Below are 13,283 nucleotides of genomic sequence, written 5' to 3' on the forward strand. Positions count from 1 at the left end.
CAAAACTATGTCTTATGTGGCTCACGCATAAGATTCCACAAATTTATCAAATCTAGGAGAATCTAGTGAGGTACAACCCCTTCATTCTAGTTCATGATCGGATAGCTCTAAAAACATGTCTGAGTATGATGAACTATATGCTGCTTCTGTCGAGTTGCATGAGGAACTTAAGAAACTTGCTAGGATAAGTGTAGATCATAAAATGATAATATTGTTGCATGAAAAGAAAATAATTGAAATGCAGACTTTGATTTTTGAACATAAACTTCAAAATGAAACCCTTATCTTTTCATTTGGTTGATGTATTTATTCTTCTAAATTATGTGAGACTTCTATTTGTGAATATTCCAAAAAGTTAAAATTTGAAAATTCTGTTTTAAAAGAAAAACTCGCAAAGTTCACATATAGTCGTCAAAATCGTGACAATTTAGTTACAAACACAAGAAACATTGGTAATTCATTCATGCTAAAAAGAAGAAACCACTAAGAAAAACCTAGCTCAAAATAGATATATGTATAATAGTAAAATGCCTTCATGTTCTTATTGCGGTATTCATTGTCATACTTCTGCTCATGTTATATTCCTAAGTATGGAATATCTAGTGGGAAATATGTTTGGATTGAGAAGGGACTAGTTCCCATGGTTACTCACCTTAAGGGACCTAACATAAATTGGGTAGCTGAAAGGAACATGTAAATTTTGTTTTGTATGTATGCCTTCGAACACTTAGACAACATTAGTACTTAGGCACTAGATGTTCGAGGCATATGACGGGAGATAGATCCAAATTCCTTGATCTATCTTTAAAGGAAAAAGGCTATGTGACTTATGGAGACAATAATCATGGGAAGATACTTGGATTTGGAAAAGTTGGAATCACCTCTCATGATATCATTGACAATGTTCTCTATGTCGAGGGACTTGAGCACAATCTGCTAAGTATCAGTCAACTTTGTGATAGAGGTAATAAGGTATGTTTTGACTCTGGTTGTTGTGTTATTTGTGATCGCATAGATAATAAAGTTAAGTTTATAGGTCAAAGGATATAAAATATCTATATGATTAATCTGTATAATATATGACTCTATTTTCAAACTATTTTATCTCTAAAGAAAATGATATTTGGGTTTGGCATTGGCGAGTAGCACATATACACTTAAAGCACCTACAAAAAGTGTAATATAAGGATTTAGTAGTTGGGCTACCAAAACTAATTTTAAAACAAATGACTTTTGCAACACATGTCAAAAATGCAAGCAAGTCAAAAATTCGTTTTCTTCAAAAACTATGATATCCACAACTAGGCCATTGGAACTACTTCACATGGACATGTTTCCACAACTTGTGATAGTCAATGACGTTTCTAGATCTACATGAACTCTGTTTCTTGCTTTGAAAATTGATGCATTCAAATCTTTTAAGTAGAGCATTACTTAGGCCTTCGATACAATGCATACTACCTGTTATGTGATAAATAGATTACTACTTAGGCCTTCATTGTCTAAAACGCCACATGAATTATTAAAAGGCCAAAAACCTAAAATTTTATACCTTCATGCTTTTGGTTGTAAATGCTTCATACTTAATAATGGAAAAGATCATTAGGAAAGTTTGACTCAAAAGCTGATGAGAGTATATTTCTTGGTTACTCTGCACATAGTAAAATATGTAGAGTTTATAAAAACATACAATGCATGTAGAAGAATTTGTTTTGGTTCATTTTGATGAATCTTCTCCAAATGAGAAGTGAAGGGTTCTTTTTTATGCTGTTTCATGTGCTTTAGAAGATGCATATACAAAAGATACTAAAATAGAACATGTTGTACAATATGATCATGAATAAAATCAAGATCATCAAGATATGCCAATAGCTTGGAAGATAGAGAAAGACCATCCCATTGATAAAGTAATATGTGACATTTCTAAGGGAGTGGTAACCCGAAACTCTTTACACAATATATGTATTTTTGTACCTTTTGTTTCACAAATTGAGCCTAAGAATGGTCATGAGGCCTTAGAAGATGAACATTAGAGTATAGCTATGAAAGAAGAGATAAACCAATTTGAGTGAAACAATGTGTGGGACTTGGTCCCTAAGCCAAGTGATTGTGCTATCATTGGCACCAAATGGGTCTTTTGCAACAAATTAGATGAACTAGGCTTTATAATTCACAACAAAGCTAGATTAGGGGCTCAAGGTTATAATCTAAAGGAAGGTATAGATTATAACGAAACCTATGCCCCTGTTGCAAGGTTAGAAGCCATTAGAATGCTATTAGCCTAGGCTTCAATAACGAATTTCAAACTCTTCCAAATGGACGTAAACCAAGTGCTTTCTTGAATGATTACATTCAAGAAGAAATGGATGTTAAGCAACCTCCTTCTTTTGAGAATTATAAATACCCAAATCATGTGTTTAAGCTTAAAAATGCTTTCTATGGGTTGAAACAAGCCCCCGAGAGCTTTGTGTAATAGACTAAGCTCATTTCTTTTAGAGAAAGGGTTTGTTAGAGGTAAGGTTGATACTACACTTTTTATATCAAAATCTGAAAATGATATATTGTTAGTACAAATTTACGTTGATGATATTATTTTTGGTGCTACTAACAATACCTTGTGCAAGGAATTTTCTAATGTAATGAAAGGAGAATTCGAGATGTTAATGATGGAGAATTAACATTCTTCCTAGGGCTACAAATAAAGTTGGTGAGTAATGGAATCTTTGCCCATCAATCAAAGTGTTGTAAGGAGCTTTTCAAACGATTCGATATGGACAAATCAAAAGAAGCTTCTGCACCAATGGCATCATCTTGCTATCTTCATAAAGATGAAAAGGGAAAAGCAGTTTAGGTAAAAACAATATCGTGGAATATTTGGCTCTTTATTGTATCTTATATCTAGTAGACCCGATATTAAGTTTAGTGTGTTTATGAGTGCTACATATCAATCATTACCTAATGAGTCACATTTTCAGCTGTAAAACGAATCATGAAATACTTGAAAGGATCTATTCAAATGGGATTATGGTATCCTAGGGATGCTTTTTCTTTGATAGGGTACTTGGATTCCAATTTTGTTGGATGCAAATTGGATTGTAAGAGTACAAGTGGGACTTGCCACCAATTAAGTAGCTCCTTAGTTTCATGGTATAGAAAAAACCAAGCCCATGTTGCTTTATCAATCGTCGAAGCAGAATACATTATCACTGGTGTGTGTTGCACTCAAATTTTACGGATGAAGCATCAATTTTTGGACATCGGTCTAAAGCTTGATAAAATACCTATGAAGTGTTACAACACTAGTGCCATAAACCTATCCAAGAACCCTATATTGCATTCAAGAACTAAGTATATAGAAATTAGGGATCATTTTCTAAGAGATCGTGTGGAAAAAGGTGATTGTGTTATTGAATTTGTGGAAACTTCAAAGCATTCTTTGTTCTTCAAAGAGAACTTGGAATTCTAGATGAATCATGTCTAAGTTAGAATGCTTAAGGGTTCATATATGACTTTGACATGCCTCTAATGTATGCTTATATGTTATTCTAGTTAAATGCTTGATTCTTGTGTATAATTGAATTCATGATTATTTTGCTTGTTTAATAATGTATTTTAGGCTCTTAGGATAGATCTTATCTTAGCATTCACCTAGAACCATGCGAAAATCACTTAAATATGAGTTATTACTACAAGTAATAGATTATGATATAGTATAATCGATTACCACGACAAAAATATTTTTCAAATAATCGATTATTGGTATGTGTTAATCGATTACATGGGAGAAATTTAAAAAAAAATCTGAAAAAGGCCTCTTTGATAATCAATTAGTATCTGCAGATAATTGATTGTCGGCAGTAGTGATTCAGATTGAAGTATGCATTCCAAGGTTCATTAACATCAACCATAATTCCTAATTCTGTGACCCCTTCTAAAATTTCATCAAATTAGTTTGTCTTAAGTCAAAATTCGTACAAACCCTTGTCTTAAATATGTAATCTCTTCATTCAATCTTCACCATTTTCAACAAAAATCAAAATTTTCCCAAGTTCCCAATTCGGAAACTGTCATTTGAATTTGAAGAATCGATTAAACTATCCCCTTTTTGAAAAAAAATGAGTGATATGCAACCTCACTATTTGAAGCATTTAGAAAAATGCAACAGAACATCATAAATCAGTGGTCCCTCACTTGCTAGAACTAGTAGAGGAACTGAAGGAGTGATCATTATGTTGCTCCTAATCTTGAAGCTGAAAGATTTGCCAAGTTCTTGGGTAGAAAACAAACTTACATCAGATATATTTGTCCTTGAGGAAGGAATAATGGTAAATTAGACTCTTGAGATCCCGATGGTTAAGTTTGGGATTGCGTCTTCTTCTTCAAGACTACTAGCATATGGGATTTCGTTTCCTGAATCATTGATTATCTGGGGATTGATGCTTCAAAGAGGAGATTATGAATGTGAATTCCTAAAAGAACTTGGTAAGTGACAACCCGAGTTGGAGAAAACTCTTAGGGAAAAAAAGAAAGCACAAAGGAAAGCCAATAAAATCAAGACTAATCGTCAAGAAGTTGAATCTTCTCACTCTGAAATGGCCAACAACCAACAAATTGTTGATAGTTCAATGAAAGAAAACTAGCCTAACATAAGTGGCTTTGTCAGTTTTACACCTAGAAACATGATCATATTGGCAGGCCATCAGGCACACAAAGGCCTCGCGAGATAAAGTCTGGATTGGTACAGCTGATGTACACCAATCGTTTTGCTGGCTTAGATCATGAATATTCATATAACCACTTGACAAAGTTTATGAATTGATCAACACTTATGGAATCTCTAAGGCAGAAGAAGAGACCATCTTTCTGAAGCTCTTTCCCTTGATTCTCATATGGAAAGCAAAGATTGGTTTTTGGATCTGCCTCCATATTTCCATAATGATTGGAACCTGGGGGAGTAGATATTCACGATAGGATAGGAAATGATATGATTGGATGGGATAGGACAGGACATGATAGGATAGTAGACGAGTGGAGATAGGATAAAAGAGGATAGAACAGGATGTAATAGGATAGGATAGATTAGGACATGATATGATATGATAGAAAATGATATGATAAGATCGGATAAGATCGGATAAGATAGGATACGATAGGATATGTTAGTATAGGATATGATAGGATAGGGCATGATAGGACAAGAATGTAGAGGATAGAACATGACATGATAGGACAAGACATGACAAGATAGGAGATAAGACATGTCATTAAAGGACAAGACATGATAAGCTATGATAAGATAGGACATGACGAGACAAGAGAGGACAAGACATGACATGATAACGAAGGGCATGACAGGAAAGGACAAGATATGATAGGACATGAAAGGACAAAATAGGAGAGGATAGAATAGGGCAAGACATGATATGATAGGAACATGACATGAAAGAACATGCAATGACATGAGAGTAGAGGACACGACAAAATAGAAAAGGATAAGACATGATAGGATATGATAGGGTAGGATAGGACATGAAATGAAAGATAATCATAGGATAGGACGTAATAGGAAAGGACAAGATAGGATGAGATAGGATAGTATAAGATAGGACATGACATGATAGGAGAGGAGAAAACATGACAAGACTAGAGAAGATAGAACATCATTGGATGGCATAGGATTGGATTTGAAAGGACATGATAGGATAGGACGAGAGAGGATATGATAGGACAATACAAGAGAGGACATGACAATACATGACTAAATAGGAGAGGATAGGACAGGACGTGAAAGGACAGGATAGGTTAGGATGTGAAAGGATATGATAGGACCATACAGTAGGGGACAAGACAAGATGGGACATGATAGGACTGGACAAAATATGACATAACAAGAAAGGATTGAAAAAGACAAGAAAGTCTAAGACATGATATGATATGAAAGGACATGGTAGGAAAAGATAGGACATGACAGTAGAAGACATGATAAGACTGGAAAATATATGATAGGAAAGGGTAAGATAGGATGGGAAAGGATAGGAACATATATGATATGATATGATAGGATAGGATATGATAGGTTAGGATAGAATATGATAGGTTAGGATAGGATATGATAAGATAAGATAGAAAAGGATAGGATATGATACAATAGGATTCGAGCGGGCACGAAAGGATATGATAGGAAGGATATGATAGGATTCCATTGGATAGGATATGATAGCATAGCATAATATAGGGTAGGATAAGATAGTATAGGATATGATAGGAACAGATAGGAGAGGATATGATAAGATATGATCAAACATGACATGATAAGATAGGATATGACATGATTCAAATTGCAAAGAGTTAAGACCTACATATTTACGGCTATTGTGGTGATTGGAATAAGTACAATATAAATCCCTTAATGAGGATCCATTGGAGGGCAAGTCTGGTGCCAACAGCCGCGGTAATTCCAGCTCCAATAGCTTATATTTAAGTTGTTGTAGTTAAAAAGCTCGTAGTTAGACCTTGGGTTGGGTCGACCGGTCCGCCATTGGTATGCACCAGTCATCTCGTCCCTTCTGCCAGTGATGCACCCCTGGCCTTAACTGGCCGGGTCGTGCCTCTGGCGCTGTTACTTTGATGAAATTAGAGTGCTCAAAGAAAGCCTATGCTCTAGATACATTAGCATGCGATTACACCACAAGATTCTGATCCTATTGTGTTGGCCTTCGCTACCGGAGTAATGATTAACAGCGACAGTCGTGGGCATTCGTATTTCATAGTCAGAGGTGAAATTCTTGGATTTATGAAAGATGAACAACTGCGAAAGCATTTGCTAAGGATGTTTTCATTAATCAAGAACGAAAGTTGGGGGCTGGAAGATGATCAGATACCACCCTAGTATCAACCATAAATGATGTCGACCAGGGATCAACGAATGTTGCTTTTAGGACTCCACTGGCACCTTATGAGAAATCAAAGTCTTTGGGTTCCGGGGGGAGTATGGTCGCAAGGCTGAAACTTAAAGGAATTGATGGAAGGGCACCACCAGGAGTGGAGCCTGCAGCTTAATTTGACTCAACATGGGAAAACTTACCAGGTCCAGACATAGTAAGGATTGACAGACTGAGAGCTCTTTCTTGATTCTATGGGTGGTGTAGCATGGTCGTTCTTAGTTGGTGGAACGATTTGTATAGTTAATTCCGTTAACGAATGAGACCTTAGCCTGCTAACTAGCTATGTGGAGGTAACCCTCCACGACCAGCTTCTTAGAGGGACTACAGCCGCTTAGGCCACGGAAGTTTGAGGCAATAACATGTTTGTGATGCCCTTAAATGTTCTAGGCCGCGCTTGCGCTACACTGATGTATTCAACGTGTCTATAGCCTTGGCCGACAGGCCCGAGTAATCTTTGAAATTTCATCGTGATGGGGATAGATCATTGAAATTGTTGGTCTTCAACGAGGAATGCCTAGTAAGCGCGAGTCATCAGCACCCGTTGACTAAGTCCCTGCCCTTTGTACACACCGCACATCGCTTCTACCGATTGAATGGTCCGGTGAAGTGTTCGGATTGCGGTGACGTGGGCGGTTCGCTGTCGACGACGTTGTGAAAGTCCATTGAACCTTATCATTTAGAGGAAGGAGAAGTCATAACAAGGTTTCCGTATGTGTACCTGTGGAAGGATCATTGTCGAAGCCTCAAAAGTAGTGCGACTCCATGAGTCTATTTTACTCCTCGAGGGTGGCTAGAGGTGTTTGGCACCTCAGTCCCCCTCGTGTCAGGAGGCGCCACACCGTCTATGGTGTCCTCCTGGCCTAATAACAAAACCCCAGCGCAGAACATGCTAAGGAAATTGAAGGCGTTTAGTTTGCCCCCGTCGGCCTGGAGACAGTGCTCGTGTGGGCAGCGTTGCGACATGCTTATCCTAAATACTCTCGGCATTGGATATCTTAGCTCTTGCATCATGAAGAACGTAGTGAAATGCGATACTTGGTGTGAAATGCAGAATCCCGTGAACCATCGATTCTTTGAATGCATGTTGCGCCCGAAGCCATTAGGCCGAGGGCACGCAAGCCTGGGTGTTGCACATTGTTGCTCTGTGCTAGGCACCAAGCGTGGCGAATGATGGCTTCCCGCGAGCAATGTCTCATGGTTGGTTGAAAACTGAGTCCGTGGTGGAGGGTGCCGTGATGGATGGTGGCTGAGCTAAAGATCGAAACCGATCGTGCATGTCACCTCCACCAACTTTGCGACTCTTTGACCCATGGGGGTGTGTTGGCCTCCTAATACGGGAACGTCAGGTCAGGCGGGGCTACTTGCTGAATTTGAGCATATCAATAAGCGGAGGAAAAGAAACTAACAAGTGTTAGGTATTAGTGATAGAATACACCTAGAAGGGGGGGGGGTTGAATATGACATACAAAGAATACAAAAATATGCAACTTAGCAATTCTAAAATGAACGAATGAATGTATTAAGCAAGGTGTAAAAACACAGTTTATATAGAAAAGCTGTTTTGCACCCAGTTAATTGATTATGTTGCATGTTAATTGATTAACGAGTTGTTAAAGAGTAACTGAATTTTGTTTTTCAGTTATCTGTTGAAAATGTTAAAAACTATTTTCACGTTAATCGATTAAAGCTTCACTTAATCGATTAACTGGCATATTTTCCGTTAAGATGTTAATTGGTAAACTACCTACATGTTATGCTTATCAACTAGACATATTTTACCTTTATATTCTTCCTAAAATGCACAAATAACATGTATGATTAATGCATGAACATATAATAAGCTAGATGGCATGTCTCATGTAAATGATATGATAGTTTTTAGAACTTGTGAGATTTGCATTCAGGTTTACCTAACCTAGACTCAATAACTAAGAGACATATATAAGACTCTAGTTTAGACATGAAGCTCTTGAATCTTTGGCATGTTAATTTTTTGCTTTCACTAAGTCCTTTGTCTTCATCAAAACATTGGCAAGCTAAGTGCTATCTTGACACATTGCACTTTCAATCTCCCCCTTTTTGTTGATGCCAACTCAACACCAAATTTTATTTTGATGCATAGCTTGAAGATGATCACAAAATGCATGGTTGTTGATTTCAAAGTTAAAGCGCATAGCTAGACAATCTAGACAACGGAAGCTGAATATTATTTACAACCTGCATACATTAAACAACAAAACAACCTTTCTCTCCCTTTTGACATTATCAAAAAATAAACTAATAAAATCTTGGTCAAATGTAAGAAGAGATATGAAGTGAACTCAAACTGTAATTAATCAATTAATGTTGAGAATGTAATTAATTAACCAGATGATGAATGAATTGAACAAGTGCACACATTTACCAGCATTGAATCGATTAAAATAGTAGGTTAATCGATTAATCCAACAAAATACATCAATATGACAGATTTAATGGCATGGAGGGTCATACATGAACCAATCAAGCATGGAATGATCAAGCATTTACATTATAGCATTCAAACAACAAGCACAATCAAACATAAGATATACATATAACCAAACATGATCAAGAACCATTAAACATGCAATCATGCTATATTTGACATATATAAGCAAAATGAAACCACAATAGAAATGATTTAAGTTAAAATGGCATGCATATCAAGTCATAAAAGTGCAGCAATAGTAGATATTTAGAATTACAATTCAGAAAGCAAAGAGAAAATATGTCTCGAAATTAAAAAGCAACATAACATCTTGAAAATTAGCCATATAGATGGACTAAACTTAAGGCAGTCTAAGGTTAAGGACTTCTAATCTAGGGATGCGGAGGAGGATCTCTATCATCAGGTACGGTCAGACTACTATCAACCTAGATGAGGAATCTCAACTTCTCAAATTCTGCACAAAACCTCTCATTTTGTGCTTCAGCAGTGTTCTGGACAAAGCTCCTCATAGTTTGATAGTGGTTGTCGATGTAAGCAACCTGACGCTCCTCAAATTTTTCAAAATCAGTATGGTAAGAGTCCTTCAAAGACTGAAAGTGTAAGTCCATTCTGTTGTTCAGCCTTTGCTCCATGGCATCCAACTGTGCTAATCCAAAGGATGATTCCTGTGGCTCAGTTCCAGATGGCTTCCATACTTGTAGATACCCATTTTGTGGATAAGGCTTTCACCAACAAGGTGATCTTTGTCAGAAGTCTCTATGACAATGGTGTCAGATACATCAATATGCAGATAGTCAATAATTCTCGATTTGAAGATACTGTAGGGAAGCAATTTGGATTGCAATGTAGAGACATTATACATGACCTTCAGAATTTCTTCAGGCCAATTAACCATTATATTCTCCTTCACAACATACAAAAATTTCAGATCACTAATAGTAGGTTGTGCGTGATTATTGTTCCTCTGAATCAAGATGTATGCAATCAAATAGTGAAGCAACCTATTCTTTACTGATAAAGAACCAGCTTTAGTCAGTTCTCCCTGGCCATACAGATTGGGACCTCTCATACATGATTTATATACCTCAGCAACATCGAAACCAGCAAGCCATTCACAATCACCTAGGCTAATACCAGTAGTGGATAAGCCACCCACATTCATAAAAATGTTACTATCCATCTCAAATAGATTTCCCGAAATCATAGACCAATATATATCATCCTTATAACGGAAGTTAGCGTAAAATTCCCTAATCAAAGCGGAGTACAAATTACCCATTAATTCCAAAAACATTACAGCTCCTTGATCCAACATACCTTGCGGAAACTGAAAATTCTGTTCCGCCATCGAGGTAAGATCAGCATACCTAATGTAGGTGGCTTTCCTTCCCAGGAATTTGGACAACTGGGTCTCCTGGAGTATGAGTGAGTAGTAGGGATCTCCACGGTCGTGCCTCATGTTCGGATTTGAAGATGAAGCAGTAGGAGGCCCACGAGTGCGTTGAGTAGTTGTCTTGAACCTCATCGAACGTCCTATTTCCATTATTGATTGAAAATCGTGCGTAATGAGAGGAGAAGGAGGATAAGGGAGGGAACCTAAAGCTTAGGGTTTTGAATTGGGAATGGGATTTCCTGGGAAATAGAGAAACGGATTGGATGAGATGAAGTGCAAAATGGGTAAAGGTGAGGTTTAATACTTTTATCAAGCTAAGATTTCGAATTTTCTGTTTGCATTTGAGATTTTCAGAGAAAAGGGGGAAGAGAGGGTTTCCAAAAGTGGCAAAAATGCTTCTGATTCTAACATATCTACTATCGTTAATCAATTAAGTGCTGCATTTAATCGATTAAGCAGTGTAAAACATTCCAGGTTTTCAGAAAAATGAGCCCAGGTAATCAATTAAAATGGATCTTAATCGATTAAATTTTGTGAAAAATGAAATGTTTACTATTGGAACTCATTTTAATGGATTAAGAAGGATAGTTAATCGATTAACTGGCATCAGATTTGCAGAATCAAGAAGTTTTTGGGTTTTAAAAGCATGCAAAGATTTCTAACATTTATCAAGCAATTTTTACTCAAACACATATTCATTTTCAGCTTGTCACACAAGATCATGAGTCATAATAGGAGTGTAATGCATTCATAACAAATATACATTTTGAAGCATATAAGACATTAATCACGTGAAGCATATAATAACATGTTTAGACAATTTTAATCAAGATAATTTTCATCAAGAATTCTAACTTCTCTTCGAAGAACATAGAAAGTATCTCGTGAGAGAGGCTTGGTGAAAATATCAGCCAATTGCTTAGATGTTTCAACAAATTCAAGCACACAATCGCCTTTTTGTACATGGTCGCGCAAGAAATGATGTCTAATTTGAATATGCTTGGTTTTAGAATGCAAAATTGGATTTTTGGATAGGTTTATGTCACTTGTATTATCACATTTTATAGGAATGTTTTCTAGGTTAAGTCCAAAGTCCTTAAGTTGTTGCTTCATCCAAAGGATTTGAGCACAACACACATTGGCGGCAATGTATTCCGCTTCAGCGGTGGACAAAGCAACACACGCTTGCGTTTTATTGTGCCATGCAACTAAGGAACTACCAAGTAATTGACAAGTCCCACTAGTGCTTTTCCGTTCCAACTTACATCCCGCAAAATTGGAATCGGAATACCCTACCAAGGATAATGAGGCATCCCTAGGATACCAAAATCCCATATTAGTTGTTCCTATTAAATATATCATGATTCGTTTTACAGCAGTATAATGTGAATCTTTAGGCAAAGCTTGAAATCGTTTTACAGCAATGACAGAATACATCTAGAAGGGGGGTTGAATAGGTGTCGCGGTTCCCACTTTCCGCTATTCGCACCAAAACCCTATTCTGGAAAATCACCCAGTTAATCGATTAAAGCAATGACTTAATCGATAAAGTCGCGTAGAATTAACAGTTGTTGAATGGCTCAATTACACAGCCAATTATATATTATACAGAAAAGATATAGCAGATATATTTGAAAAAAAATGATCTTTATTTGTTAGTAATACTATATCCAAAATATAAGCTACAATATGCAATTAAAAACTACTTAAAATAGTAAAGAGATAAGGGAAAGAAACAACCTACAATAAGGTTTTTATACTGGTTTGTTTTGCAGTCCACAACAAAACTACATCCAGTCCTCCCCTCTGATCGGGGATATTTTCTTCACTAAAAATTGAAGCCAATGTATCTTACATACACACTTCCAATTACAAGACCTTGAACACTACCTTCTTGAATTCCCAGAACCTCTACCTTGGTTTGACCTTACCCAATCGCCTAGGAAAACCTTTCCTACAATCCAGCCCCAACCAAGAGTATGTTCTAAACTCAAGACCTCCAAGTCTTGGTGAAGACTCTCTGATCTCGTTGGTTGTACGACACCAAGAGACGACTTTCCTTGTTACACAAACAACACAAAAAACAGAGTAATGTGAAGCACTAAAATAGCTCAAATATTACAAGAAAGAACAAGCTATAAACCCTATATAAAACTCACAATTACCAAGAATATGTATAAGATTAGAATCATGAAGAACATGTAATTTCTATCCTTTAGAAATCTCTAAACACTAATGAAAGAATCATGCAAGAACAAGATAGAATGATGAACACATTTGATCATATGCAACGAACGACATGTTAATCCCTAACATAATACTATCTCACTCTAATCTCACATACAATTCTCTCTGCCTATATGACATACAAAGAATACGAAAATATGCAACTTAGAAATTGTAAAATGAATGAATGAATGTATTAAGCATGGTGTAAAAACAAAGTTTATAATGAAAAGCTGTTTTGCACCCAGTT

General features: G+C 36.6%; 1 long non-coding RNA gene across 1 annotated transcript in view; it reads left to right on the plus strand.

Moving 5' to 3' along the window:
• The window catches only part of LOC109335790, a 25,288-nt gene continuing 20,124 nt past the window's right edge, over positions 8,120-13,283 (plus strand). The window contains exon 1 of the long non-coding RNA XR_002106255.1: positions 8,120-8,354. This is a non-coding gene — a long non-coding RNA (uncharacterized LOC109335790). The remainder of the gene's footprint in view (positions 8,355-13,283) is intronic.

The sequence above is a fragment of the Lupinus angustifolius genome, chromosome LG20 (assembly GCF_001865875.1).
Source record: "Lupinus angustifolius cultivar Tanjil chromosome LG20, LupAngTanjil_v1.0, whole genome shotgun sequence".
Taxonomy (NCBI): Eukaryota; Viridiplantae; Streptophyta; class Magnoliopsida; order Fabales; family Fabaceae; genus Lupinus; species Lupinus angustifolius.